This window comes from Adiantum capillus-veneris, chromosome 1 (assembly GCF_014529385.1).
Source record: "Adiantum capillus-veneris isolate H3 chromosome 1, ASM1452938v2, whole genome shotgun sequence".
Classification (NCBI taxonomy): Eukaryota; Viridiplantae; Streptophyta; class Polypodiopsida; order Polypodiales; family Pteridaceae; genus Adiantum; species Adiantum capillus-veneris.
Genome location: NC_140931.1, coordinates 18,738,658 through 18,753,069, shown reverse-complemented (window position 1 = coordinate 18,753,069; position 14,412 = coordinate 18,738,658).

Genomic DNA, 14,412 nt, shown 5'->3' with positions numbered 1-14,412 from the left:
ATGATGAAGATGTTATAGGTCAAAGCAGAGCTGCTATTGAGAGCATCAAGACCATGGTTTTTGGTATACCAGATTTATCAAGTTTGGATGTACCAGATTTTGAGGACTTGGGTAAGCAAGAGTATGTGCTTGATTCAGAGGGGGTGTAGACTCCTTCATTGACAAGTTTTAGTGAAGCACAGCTATCAAATTGGAAAAGTGATCTTGAACATGATTATGATGATTCAGAGGGGGTACAGACTCCTTTGACATGCTTCTATGACCTAGAGCTACTGATCTGGCAGAGTAATCCTGAATTTGATGATGGTGATTTAGAGAAGGAGAAAACTTCTTCTCTATCGAGAATTTGTGACACAGGGCTCACACTATGGTAGAATGATCATGAACTTGATGATGTTGATCGAGATAAAACAAGCAACCAAGATCGGAGCAAGCCAAGGCGAGAAGGAGATCTATAAGCAAACGGAAAGCTTGAAGTAAGCAAGAGCAAGCTTGGCAAAGGAGAATGGTAAGGGAATTCACCGAACAGAGCTTGGTCGAAGCAACCAAGGGAGCAAGCCAAGGCAAGAAAGACAAATCGAAGGAAGATTTGAAGCAGGATACGGCTATTTCTCTCTCGTGCATAAGCAAATGACTCAACCTAAAGAAGCAAGAGGTCAAGATCAGGAGAACGGCAATTAATGGAGTGAATTGAAGCTTGCAGAATCCGTGAGGTATTCGAAGCAGATAAAGCGGCAGAGGAAAATTTCCATCACCGTCATTCGTTAAAGATTCAATTAGCATTTTGTTAAGTCCGGTGTCATTAACCGCTTGGTTAATCCTGTAAAGCGGGAGCTTAAACTCCTAGTTAGCAGACGATCCAAGTGACGACACTGTTAGCAGCCCGCCTTGGCTAAGGATTAAGTTGTACTCAAATGTATTAATCGATTAATTGTATAGTGATTGTCAGTGTCAGTAGCATCAATTGTTCTTGTTCTCTCTCTTCCACACCTCCCACAACCAGAGGCCCGGCGCCTGCCCGCCTCACGTAGCGAACACATATCCCCCGACAATGTAGCTCCTCTTGGCTTAAAGGATCATAATATCTTTTAAATTTGCTCCCATTGAGGAATATCCAATGATTTCAACTCCATCAATAGTTTCCACACAAATGGTACCTTATGCGGTGATTTTGCATACTCTATATGGTCCTTTTCCCGCATATTTCAACTTTTTATTTTTGTTACGCACTCCATACATAAGGAATTTATCACCAACATTGATATCCTTGTTCTTTAGATAACGGTCAAATCATTTCTTTCTCCAAAAGTGAATTTTGCACAGCCAATTGTCTTTCTTCATTTAACCTCTCAAGGATGTATTTACGCTCAACTAAAGGGTTACCATCCCAACCTTCTTGCGAAGCTACCCGTAGACTAGGAATTACAAACTCCCATGGCATAATTTCTTCTTGGCCATATACCATTTTGAATGGTGTACAATTAAAAACCACTTTGTAAGAAGTACGATAAGCCCATAAAATTGATGTACACTTCAAATCCCAATCTGTGTGATGAGTTTCCACTGTTTTGATCAAAATAGAAATTAAGGTCTTGTTAATGCTCTCAGCTTGGCCATTTGCTTGTGGATAATAAGGTGTAGACTTATGGTGGGCTATCATGAAGTTTGTGGTGAGTTCCTTTATCACTCCATTTATAAAATGAGTACCATTGTCACTCACAAGTTCAAAGGGACAACCAAAATCGCATAATAATGTTCTCAAAGAGAAACTTGGCAGTTGACCTTGCATCAGCCTTGCGTGTCACCATGGCTTTCGCCCAATTTGTCACATAGTTAGTGGCAACAATAAGATATCGAGATTGAGTGTTACGAGCTACCAGAATAATTGGGTCCACAAAGTCTAAATCCCATTTTTCAAATGGTTGAGTCACTTTAAGAGGATGTAAGGGCATCTTATCCTTTTGTTGTGTGATCTTGCAACTTTGGCATTTATCAAACCCTTTTGCAAAAAGTGATGCATCCTTGAATAAGGTAGGCCACCAATAGCTTAATTGCAACACATTTCTAGTAGTTAGTTTCCCTGAGAAATGTCCTCCGACTATACCCATGTGGGATTCTTGCAATATGTATAAATACTCATCCTTACGAGCACAACGTCTAAGAATATCTTCCTTTCCTAGCTTGGAGAGAGAGTTCTTGCAATTAGAGAATAAGGTTCACATTCTTTGATTAGTTTTTGAGCTATTTCCTTACGGCGGTTGGAAAACCGTTAACTAAAAAGTTCACAATCTTCTCACTCCATTCAGGTATAGTCTCTACTAGGAATAGGGAAGTATCGAGAAATTCATCATTAACTCCAGTAGAGGCTTCACCATTGGGTATGCGAGACAATTGATCTGCATAACATGTCCTTTATCGGGTCTCACCATAACAATAAAATCAAACTCAAGAAGAATTAACAACCATCGTGTAATTCTTCTCGTAGAACAAGGTTTATTTACTAGATACAACAATGCTTGATGGTCAACATAGAAAATAAACTTGAGAAATTTTTTTGCCACATAAATCCTAGCTAAACCTTCCCGCTCTGTAGTGGTGTAGTTCCTCTCAGCATCATTTAATTGACGACTTGCAAAGCTAATGGGGGAGTCTAATTATGTTCTCCTGGTTGAGCTAGAACACACCCAATAGAAAATTTCGATGCATCAGTATGCGCATGGAAAATTACATTCCAATCGGGCACTCATAGAATGGGAGCACTTATCAAGGTCTTTTTCAATAACTCATAAGCATGGTCGCACTTTGCGGTCCAGTGAAACTCAATAAGAAACGTACAATGGGTGAGCTATCTCGGCAAAGTTTAAAATAAACCGCCGGTAATAACCAACATGACCCATGAACCTTTGAGCTCCTCTATACTTTGTAGGTGGTGGAAAATTGGAAATGGCTTTAATTTTGCTCTCATCTGTGGAAATCCCATTTTTGGACACTCTATACCCTAAAATGACTCCATGTTTAACCAAAAATTGGCATTTGAAAGGGTTTAAGGAGATGTGATACAATCTGCACTTCTAAAACACTTTTCGTAAACATGATAGATGTTATTTCCAAGAGGAATAAACACAAAGGTCATCTAAGAAATCTTTGCAAAACTCCCTCAAATATTCTCTAAAAGTAGTGTTTATTAATATTTTGGAGGTAGCAGGGACATTGGTTAAGCCAAAAGCCATAACACGAAATGTGAACATTCCAAATTCGGTTATAAAAGAAGTTTTAGCTTGGTCCTCTAATGCAGTTGTGATTTGATTGTATCCAGAGTACCCATCTAAAAAGCTATAAGCTTCCTTCCTTGCGATTCTTTCAAGCACATGTTAAGAATATGGAAAGGGGTAATGGTCTCTCCTAGTGGCGGCATTGACCTTCTTGAGATCCACTCACACTCTGAGTTTCCCATTCTTTTTTGGCACAATAACTATTGGAGACACCCAGTTTGAGTGCTCAATAGGGTATTATGAATTCGTATTTGAAAAACTTTTCAATCTCTTCTTGAACAATCTTTGCATACTTAGGAAATTCATTGGGTAGGGTTGTTGCTGACTAGTTTAGCCATGCTATTCATGGTAATTGTGTGTTGCACCACGAAAGGTGGAACACCTTTCATATCATGATAGGTCCAAGAAAATATATCCTTGAATTCCTTGAAAATTTCTTTAAGTACATACTCCTCAGTCTCTGTCTGATCTTGGGCAATGAAAACATGTTTGGACTCCTCACCTGGTTTTGCTAACTCTATTTCCTTAACTCACTAGACTATCATAGACTTCATTTCTTCCATCGATAGGTATCCTCTGTGCCTTTGTATACACAACCTTATGTTCATCTATGTTGCAGGATTTGAAATGATCAGGTGTGTAGGTTGTAAGTCTGTGGGGTCTTGTTGTTCTGTTCCTATTGAACCTTGTTCCGGTCAAACGAATAGCTTGATCCATGAAGGATGCCACTGTGGAAAACATTAGTGTTCTTATGAAGATACAACCACTTTTGTTTTCGAGAACAAAAACGGTTCTCCAAGGGGGAAGTAATGTCAAGCCTAGGGTAAGACCAAGTAGGCTAAGGGCTAGGATAGATTCATGCAATCAAGGGGTCCCTATTATTAGCAAGACAATGCCTATATAGGGCATAGTCGGGTGGAGATTTGCATGCTTTAGTCCCCTCAGTCTCACATCTAAGTCATCCAGGCCCTTGGCATTGGTTTGTGATTCTTGGGTTATCCTTGGCCTTACATTACACCCCCTTGAAGAAGCGTTTTTGTCCTCAGAAACAAAAGTGGTGATAGAGTCATAAAGAACACTAATATTTTTGGCAGTTGCATCCCTCATGGATCGTTGTCCTTGTGACTAGAGCATGGTTCAATAGGAAGTTCAATGAAAGCAAGAAGATCATCTTGCTTTTCCACATTGTTGTCCTTTTGCCACCGTCCTGTGTAACCGGTCCATAACCAACATAGCATGTAGACTCTATTTACAACTCACTTGAGCATGCTAAACGACTTATCACAACTAAGATGTACCCAAAAGAGTACGTCTTTTCACGTTTCATGAAAGTAATTGATTGATGTAACTCATCAGTGAGGTATAAGTCCTTGACTTGTTATCAATCTTCATTAGTAAACAACCCCACCGTAACTGCTGATCGAGGTTGAGAGTCTGATGTGAACATGAAGATTTTGAACTCAACCTTGCAACATGCTTTGCCTCATGGTAAGAAAACTTCAACTAGAGAAACAAACTTTCCAATTGGATTGCTTGGTGCTAACGTACATGCTAAGAATATCCTTTACCACAAGATTAATCCTTGTAATCTATCTATCCTCTCTAGATGACTGGCAATAACAACCATCTTGGTTAACTTTAGTGAGATGATCTACAAGCACCCAAACCAATCCATGACCTATGTTGGTGATTGATAGATCTTAGAGATATTGCACATAGAATGCGAGAGGCTTTAGAAGCTACTAATGTTGTGAATGTGCATGTCGCTTCAAATCAACCTTTGTTGAACACTAGGGGCCATAAGACCTAGTGTGCATGTATTTAGAAAAAACGGATCCGAATCTGCATATCCATAACCATACTTGCCAATGCTTATGGCTAATGTTATGCTCATAGCTCACAAGGAAAGAGCTAAATACTTTCCACGTAAAAACCATGCTAACATATTTGGACCATAATAGAATGTGAAAATCCATCACATCTAGGTACCAAATGAACTAGTTCATTAACTGAACATATCTTTGCTATGTGTATATACAGTCGTCCGTTAAAGTTGTGTAATAGTACTTGTAACCTTAAAAGTCTTACGAAGTATCCGACAATTTTTTGCCACTGAAATTGTTCCTAATACAATGTGCTCAACATGGTCTAACAAATGGATGTGACCAACACCTAGGGACTCTGTCACCACACATAATTGAAATAATGGGTGCCAATGTCAATTCTCGATACTCATATTCTCCACATGTGGAATATGCCTCATATAAGGATGTCTGAAAGAATGACATTTATCAAGTACGAGAGGTACTTGTGTGTGAATTTAATTGTAAACACTGAGTGACATGAGTGAGAGCCTCGTAAACATTGATCCACACTTGGCTAAACCAAACTCTGTGAATTCCTAAACCATGTTTCTCCTCTTATGACAACATGTGTCAAACAAAGACCCTGTATGCAGGTCCATAACTGTGTAATGCAAAAATGTGTTTCGAACACTACAGCCTAGAATACTTTGCTCATGCATGACCTTGTCATGTCTCTGAAGAGCAAAATGGATGAAAGCATTCAAGCTAGCACATTCTACTTAAAAAATGCAAGCAAAGCATATTAAAAAATGGAATAAACCAAATGATATATGTAACTGAAGGTTGAACATAGCATGCACTTACCCATAGTCAAATGCACATTACCAAATCTCCCACTTGAAAAGGCCTATTAACAATAATTTCAAGATTAGTGAAAATCAAGCGGTATTGTGCTGGTAACCTTGGGTGTTGACTTTGAAATCCAAACCCCTTGGTTAGAATCTACATTGTCAAACCCCTTAAAGAATCTACATAGAAACTGCTCAAACTAGCAACCAATGATGACCAACATAGTCTATTGGGTCTAATAGTTGAAATCAACTTTGAAAGTTGAAGTTGTCCACTATCCCCAAGCAGATTGCGAACTTCTTTCCTTGAAAACACAAGTGTGATGAGATCAAAATGTGACCCTTGAAACCTACAGAGTGACTGTATATTAGTTGGGTCATACCCCTACAATTACTACTCCGAGAGACACAATCAGTGCTATAACTAAGCATAGATCGTCTCATAGTTGGAATCTTTTTTTTTTTTAAAACTCACAATTGTGAGTGATAGAATTAAGAACTTCAGAAATATACACCAACCTCGAGCTCAGACCGAGCCTTGAGGGTCAAAGGATTACAAGTTTTTTGCTTGACAGAAAAACCACAACTACTCCTAGGCTTTACTTATTACAAGATGTCATCATGACCTATATTGTTCCAGACCATTCCTCTGAGGCTTGTTTGCCTCTGATCCTGTGGATCGTCACTCTGCTCTTTTGTATGATTTCACAAAAGCTTGCCATAGCCAGATCCTCCTCAAACACGCGGGGGTTCCTTGCTTGCCAAATATGTTCATAGAAGTAGTACCTGATTATTTGAGTGCAGAGAAGAAGAGCAGGACTTCCCAACCTTTTACTACCAAAGAACAGATCAGTCTTGAAGAACTTAATTTTCCATGTTCTTTGAATCCACTTGCATTTTTTCCCAGCCATGCCACTAATTGCCTGGCATCCCATGAAAAGGTGGGTTAGGTCTTCACTAGCTATTCTGCATCCCGAGCAACGATCGGACCCGATTCCTCTTTCTTGTATCTTTACGCCCATCGGTAGAGCACCCCACATCACTCTCGGGGGGTTCACTATGTGTAAAACTACCATATCGCGTGTGTTCAAGACATGTTTGTAAAACCCCTTATCTGTGAATTTTTTAAAGAATATAATGTACCCTTTTCTTTTAAAATCTGTAAGCTTTTTTCAAATTTGAAAAATTAATGCCCTTATGTATATATATTTCTGTAAGTTTCAAGAACTTTAAATACCCTTCTGTTGAACTCACGTGATAGGTTACATTTTTATTAGGTGACCTCCCTAAGACATCACTTTCCACATAATTACCTTCATATATTGAGGCCACCTTGCCTTCTAGATGTTCTCCATGACTCCCTCCCACCGTTTTTCCGTCCAGTGCCTCGTCCATAATTTGTTAAGGGGGCTACACCAATTAGCCTCGTGCATTAATGCATGGTAAATGCCTTCAGAATGTGGTTTCCAAAAGAGGCTACTCTCGGGCCATCTCTAAGCGTCCCATTCAAAGTTGGATTCACAAATTGACATCACCACCTTATCAAGCTCTTTCATCACCTTGTAGGCTAGTAAGATCTCAAAGCCATTTAGTTTAAATTGGATGGCTAAAGAGTCAGTAGTTTTCTAGCACTTCCTGTTGCCATCCCAGAATTGCTCTAGTCGCGTGAGCCCCTTATTATTCACATTCCTAGCCATTTCTATCCAATAGGGGCTTTGCGGAGGCCCCAATATTTTAGAGAGCCAAGGGGACTAGTGAAATATGGAGTTCTTAAAGTATCTGGTTGCTTTCCCCCATTCCAAAACCTCAGCTGCTCTTTTGCACTTCCTCATTAGCTCCCGTGAGAGTCCACCAGATCTAAGATAAGACCACTTCGGGGCAAGAAGTTTGTCATGCATCACAACCCCCTTCCACTTTCCCCCTTTCAATCCCACTTTTACTACATCAAGCATTTCCTTGGTCATGATAGCCCAAGCTTGGTCCTGTTTAGCCAATGAGACCATAAATTTGGCACACAGGGCCTCAGCATGGGTTACAGGGTTAATAATGCCGAGCCCTCCTTGGTCTATCGGGCGAGAAACTACCTCCCATCTAGCCCACTACCATGGCCAGGAGGTTTTTGTGTTGTTCTTCCAAAGAAACCTTTTCACTGGTTTTAAAAATTCTTTCCAGTTACACTTAGCCATCTTGAGCACGGGGCTGAGGAAAGCAATATACGGGATCATAAAAGCATTAATCACTCTAATCCGGCTTTGAAAGGTGAGGAGAACAAACTCCCATCTTCTCATTTTTTATCTTACTTTTTCAAGGACCCATTGAGATCTTTGCTTGTGGGTTACGTCCACCCCTACGGGGGATCCCAGGTGTCTAAATACACTCCCTTTGGAGATAATCTCTCCTGTCTAGACTGCAGGGTCAAAAAAGTCGTTCTCCACAGGGAGATAAGCCTTGAATTCTCTATATTGCACTTGGATCCAGAGGCCACGGAAAATGTTTGCACAATCTCCAAAGCTCTCCTGACAACTTGAGGGCACGCCTTCAAGAATAGGAGCGAATCATCTGCAAACATTTTGGCCAGTAGCTAGTCATTGCCTGGTAATTTCAGACCTTGAATCTCTCCCCGCACAGCACTGGCTTCGAGCATCGTAATGAGAGGATGCGACCCGATGGAGAAAAGCAAGGGGGTCAGGGGACTTCCTTGCTTTATAGACCTTTTAACCTCAAAAGATCCCATAATTCTGTCATTAAATAGGACCTCTGGTTGGCTGCCCACGCCTAGTGTGCGTATGAGGCGACAAAGGCGAGGCCCAAAGCCCAGAGCTCCCATCACTTCTTCTATATCATTAGGAAAATATTGGACTTCTTTGGGGCCTTGTAAGGTTTGGGATTAAATTTCTAATTGGTAGGGGGTTAAGGGGACACAAAAAACCTCTTAGTGGTTTTGAGCTAGAATATGTCAGTTTTCAAAAGAAACTGACTAGTGGGGTCCTTGGCCCATATTTAATAGGCCTTGGAAGATGGACCATTGGTTAATTGGAGGGGAAGGTGCAAATTGTTTAATGGGTAAAAGAGCAAGGCTCCATATGATGTGGGGGTGCAATCTTGACCATTGGATCTTACACAAGATCAAGGGTAGAGGCTGAAAGGCGCCATTTGAAGTGGGGGGTCAATCTCGGCCTTTGGATCTCGATCAAGATCAAGGGAGGAGGTGAAAAGGCGCATTTTGAAGAGAGGGGAGCCCATCCTAGCCACTAGATCTCACTAAAGATGAAGGGTGGAGGTTGAAAAGCGCCTTTTGATGATATCCATTGGATGAAAAAAGGATCTAATGGTTGAGATTGAAGCCCACCCCCCCTTTCCCCCTCCCCAAATTCAAATTACATTGTACCATCATGTCATCTTCACTTTTCCAACTGTCACCTCACTGTCACACCCCCTTTTCCAGGTTTTAAAGGCTTGTAAGAGCATGGTATTCTCCTCTAAAAGGTTGTTTTGACCTAGGCAAACCAAGGGAAGGAGGGGACAAACTATGACACACCTAGCTCCTCCTAGTTGTAGAGTGTGTCCACCACCCTCTTCCTATTGGCTGGCCTCTAATTAACCTTAATCCCATATTTCTCCTAATATAGGACCATTCTATTCTATCATAGGCTTTGTCAAGGTCCAGCTGCAGCAAAATGCACTCTGGCTTGGAGAAGGATGCATACTCTATTCCTACCATTGCTGCCAAGATATTGTCATATATAGATCTTCTATTAATGGATCCGTGTTGATGGGGAGAGATGATCCGACTCAGGAGGGGGGAAAGTCTAAGAGCTACCGCCTTGGCAATAATTTTGTATGCTACTGACATCATCATAATTGGACGCCAATGTTTAAGTTGAGAGCAACAGATCTGTTTGGGGATGGGCTTGATAAGCCTTTCTTAACACTTGCATCCAATGACTCTTGAGAAACATCTTGATTGGCCATCCGTGTGACTGGGCCCTTGAGATCATCCCAAAATTCCCTGAAGAATTCATCCGTCAGTCCATCCCAACCGGGGTACTTTTCATTGCCAATAGCTTTTAGTGCCGCTGAGCATTCCTCCTTAGAGAAGGCCTTTTCCATGCGGTTGGCTTCCTCCTAGGGAACCTTCTTTTCAACACTCCCAAGTAAAGATGCTTGGGCTTCTTCCACTTTCTGAGATTGGGTCTCTGGTTGGCCGATAATCTGGCTGAGATAATTCAGCATAAGTCCAGCCATCTCATCTTGGTTTTGTATTGTATTCCCATTCTCATCATTGAGCATTTGCACGCGGCCTCGACTCTTCCTCACTTTCAAAGCCCTAAAAAAATGTGCTTGGCTAGAAGACTCTGGTTGAAGGAAAGTCTCCCTAGAGAGCAATCTCACCTTCTTGATTTCCTCTAGCTGTTCGTCTCATAGTTGGAATCTTATTCACAACGGAATCTAAAAATGATCATCTCTCTCCTCTAATGGAAGAGAATGATTCCTAACACCCCAAAGAAAGTAGACATGTTAGATTTTCTTGGGTTTGCAAGAAGAGATTACCTATCAGGATAGTATTGTGGCAAAGAATAAAAGCCTTGCTTCGTAGTAAATTTATCAAAGCACTTTGCTCTGCATAGTAGAGAACTATTTTTCAAATGAAATGTTAAAGATATAAATACAAGTAGAATTTGAAATTATCTCACCCTGTCGCCCCTCTAGAGGCAGTTGCCTTCGCTGAAATGGAGCTCATAGCCCTGTCTGCTGAGGAATTTAGAGCCATCGGAGGTACCGTGCTTGCCATCGTAGCTTGGTTCATACCCATCACCGAAACAATATCAAGTAGACATGTTGCCAAGTTGCCCCAAGTTCGTATGCTACTAGCATAGACATCGCTAATCTTTTAGAGAGGAACGGCCTTGCTGAATCATGCAACCTATTGTGAAGCAGGAGATTGCCCAAGAGTACAAGTGATGGCTTGCTTTTGTAGCTTAGGACGGTCTGCAACAAATCGCCTCGATCCAACTCAACATACAAAATGTCCTCTGCTCTTGACAACTCAGCAAACGGCATGTCATCTCCTCTTGACAGCTCAAGAGACTGAATGTCGTGCTTGTCACTCCATGTGAATGATAGGCATTGGCCCCCTTCACCCCCAACATTGACGGACAAGAAAGGTCGTTGACAACTTTTCCTAGCTCCTCATGACTCTCGACCCCTATCGATCGCCACGCGTCGCATGGATTGTGAAAAAAGGTCAATCAACGACCTTTTCCTACCCCTTCCTCTTTTTTTTTTTTTTTTTAAACCAAGCATTAATTAGAGGGACAAAAGGTTACAACTGTTCACCCAAGGAAGGGGTAAATAGGGAATATACAGCGGCTTTTATGAAGTAACAACCTTGATACACAAGGACGGGGTAAATAGAGGGAGTACAGGGCTTTTGCGCAAAACCAGTAAGGTACCCCTTTTGCCAAAATGATTACAAAAACCTTCAAAACGGAGCCATCCTTTCATCTAAGAGGGCACGGTGAAGACTTTAGAGCCAATCGATCTCGTCTTGCAGCCTGCTGGCGAAATTCAAAGCTTCTTCATACTTAATTGCCAACTCCACCACTTCGTCCCTCATTTCCTGCACCCAATTATGAAGGATATACAATGAGTTGTTGTCATCCAGCATGCCCAGCAGGTTGTCGGCATTCCTTGCATACATCTCAAGAGAGTCTCTCAGGATGGCCACTCGATGTCGGTAAATCCTCATTTGCTCGAGCTTGAGGTTTGCATCCTCCACAGAGCACCCGGCAAACAAAGTTTTCACACTGGGAGCTTGAAATTTAGGAACAACGATGAAAGAATTTCTAAGTTTACAAATAATCCACAAGATCTTGGCTCTAAATCTATTCCAGAAATCAGCCAGCAGACCCACTAAGTCTCCTAGAAGCAATTGTTTCCAATCCATGTGGTGACCTAGGGTGTTGACAAGTGGGGCTAGAATGTGGAGGTTGGTCTGGCAGTTGAGAAAGAGATGGGGGATATCTTCCACTGTCCGTTTGCACCTACTACACTTCCCATCGCCCTGGTTTGCTTTTTGGCTTCTAGCCCCAGTATACAGGGCTTTGTGGAGGATGAGCCACAGTAGGACAACCTATTTGGGTTGAATGCTTTTATTCCAGATCGACTGGAACTTGAAGATCCATTGACTCTTGTCCAGCTCTACAACCCCCACCTTCTGTTGAGGGTGATGTGGACAGGAGGGACCGGCTCATAAGTGAAATCTGGAGGGTTCTTGAGCGCAATCCCTCCATTCCATCTAATGCATTTAGCTGAAGGTGAGACATCGCCTTCAAAAATCCATTGGAATCCCTGAGGGAACTGCTAGATTCTAGCCTCCAGTAATTGGATTTCCCAGGGTTGGAGAAGGCCTGTCGAGATAAGTTGTTCATTGGTGAGCCAAGAGTGATTGGTTTTGCACCAAAGGTCCTCCCACACTTTAAAACCTTTGAAGTGAATTCTCCTGGCAGTTCTGGCCTGTTGGTTAGTGACTTGGGGGATAGGGTCCCTGGTCCACCAAATGGATTCCTCCTTTCTGATTCCCTTGTCCATTATGTGCTCCTGGCTGAAGCCCAACCTGTGCCTACCTCTCCCAAGCTTGCCACACGGATTTGAGGAGAGCAGACCCAATGGGGGTAATCTCTTGGGTTCCAAAAAACACTGTGATCCACGGGAGCTGGCTCCAGAGTCTTTGCCCTTTGATGTGGAAACGCTTAAGGTGTCTAAACAGAAGGCAGGCCCATTCGACTTCTGGTTGTTCCAATGCTCTAATGACTATTTTGATAGCGAGCTTGTCCGCCCAGGCATAGACATTTCTTACTCCCAATCCTCCCAATTTCTTGGGCAAGATGCATATATCCCACTTGACTTTTGCTCCCCCCTTTTTGAAGGGGTCCCCTGCCCACAAGAAGTTCCTGGAGATTTTGTTGATTTCCTTAAGATGGGAATTTGGGGGTCTCCAATACTAACGCCTCCTCTAGAGTCCCTAGGGACCTTGCTAGCGGGGCTGGCGGGAGGAGCCGGGGAAGCTTCGGGTTTCTGAATGGGGTTCTGCTTGGACCCGTCCTTGTTAGAGAAGGGAGATTTGTTGGAGTCTGACGTCGGAGGAGCTTTAGCAGGGCAGTTTCTGACGAAGTGACCTGTTCCCCCACAACTGAAACACGCGTTTGGAAGATACTTGTACACAATGGGTTGATCCAAACAGTCGCCTTCATCCGTAGCTATGGTCATTGAATCGGGTAGAGGCTTAGAAAGGTCCATTTCAATGAGCATCTGGGGATGTCAAGAAGGATTGAAGTCCCTTTGGGGCTTTCCACCCAGCACCTTACCTAGCATACCACCGATTTGCCTGAGGTGGTGCTGAAAGTGAAGCGGAAGATTGGGTAACTCCACCCACACGGGGTAGTTCTCTAAGGCAGATTTATCCCGGTTGAAGTTGCGCGACCACTTGAACAAGCAGATTGGCGAGGATCTGAGCACCCAATGCCCTGAGCTCAGGATTTCGAAGGCCATCTCTGAGGTTTGGAACATGAAAAGATAATGGTTTTTGGGTAGAGATTGTATGCTTTCAACCTCGCACCCCTTGTTGCCCCATTGGTTTCTGACCCACGCTCTCAGAACTTCGACAGGTGGACGTGGCCCCACCACCAAGCCGATAAGTGCCATGTTTTCCAGGTGTTTTTCTACCTTTTCTACTTGCGCAACGAGAAGGATAACCTGAGGCTTACCTCTAGAATCAGCTCCTTCGTCATCAACAGCCATTCCCTCGCTGTGTCGGTGGTGAATACCTGGGGTACCATCTGAGGAGGGCCAATGGGGACCCTCAAGAGCAGGGCCAAAACTCGGGCTTGCTGTCTCTGCGGGAGGACCCTTTGAGGTGACATCCCCGTTCTTCCAAGCCTCCTGAATCTGCTCGACGAAGCCTTGGGGGAGATTTTGAAAGAGTTGTTGCATGAACAAGCTAGACAAACATTATTGGAAAGCGGGGCCAAGATTCTGGCTTAACAAGGCAACGGGTTAGAAGACCACCAGGCATTCTCATGATGAGGGGAGGGTACTACACCCCCATTGTTAGAGGGGGTGATGGGAAGGAGGGACATGACGGGCTTAGGTCACCATAGCTTTTCGGTGCTCAGCAGAAGAGACGTCCCGTCACGAGCCTACTCTTGTTGCATTCGAACTATTACCCCTTCCTCTTCTTTAGAAGGTTAGAATAGAATTATTTATGCCCTTCACTGTAGGGTAAAAGTACCTCCTGAGGGCATTGAAGCCTTCAAAAATGTTTACAGCACCAAATAAAACTCATTAAATATGTACTATCATTCTAAGCTCTAGAAAACTGAACAAGGGCATATACTCAAACTTGTGCCATAGACTCTAGAGGGGTCATTTTCATCTCATCATGAATTGCTCCTTCTACTAAAAACACATCGTCATGTTTATCTTCTT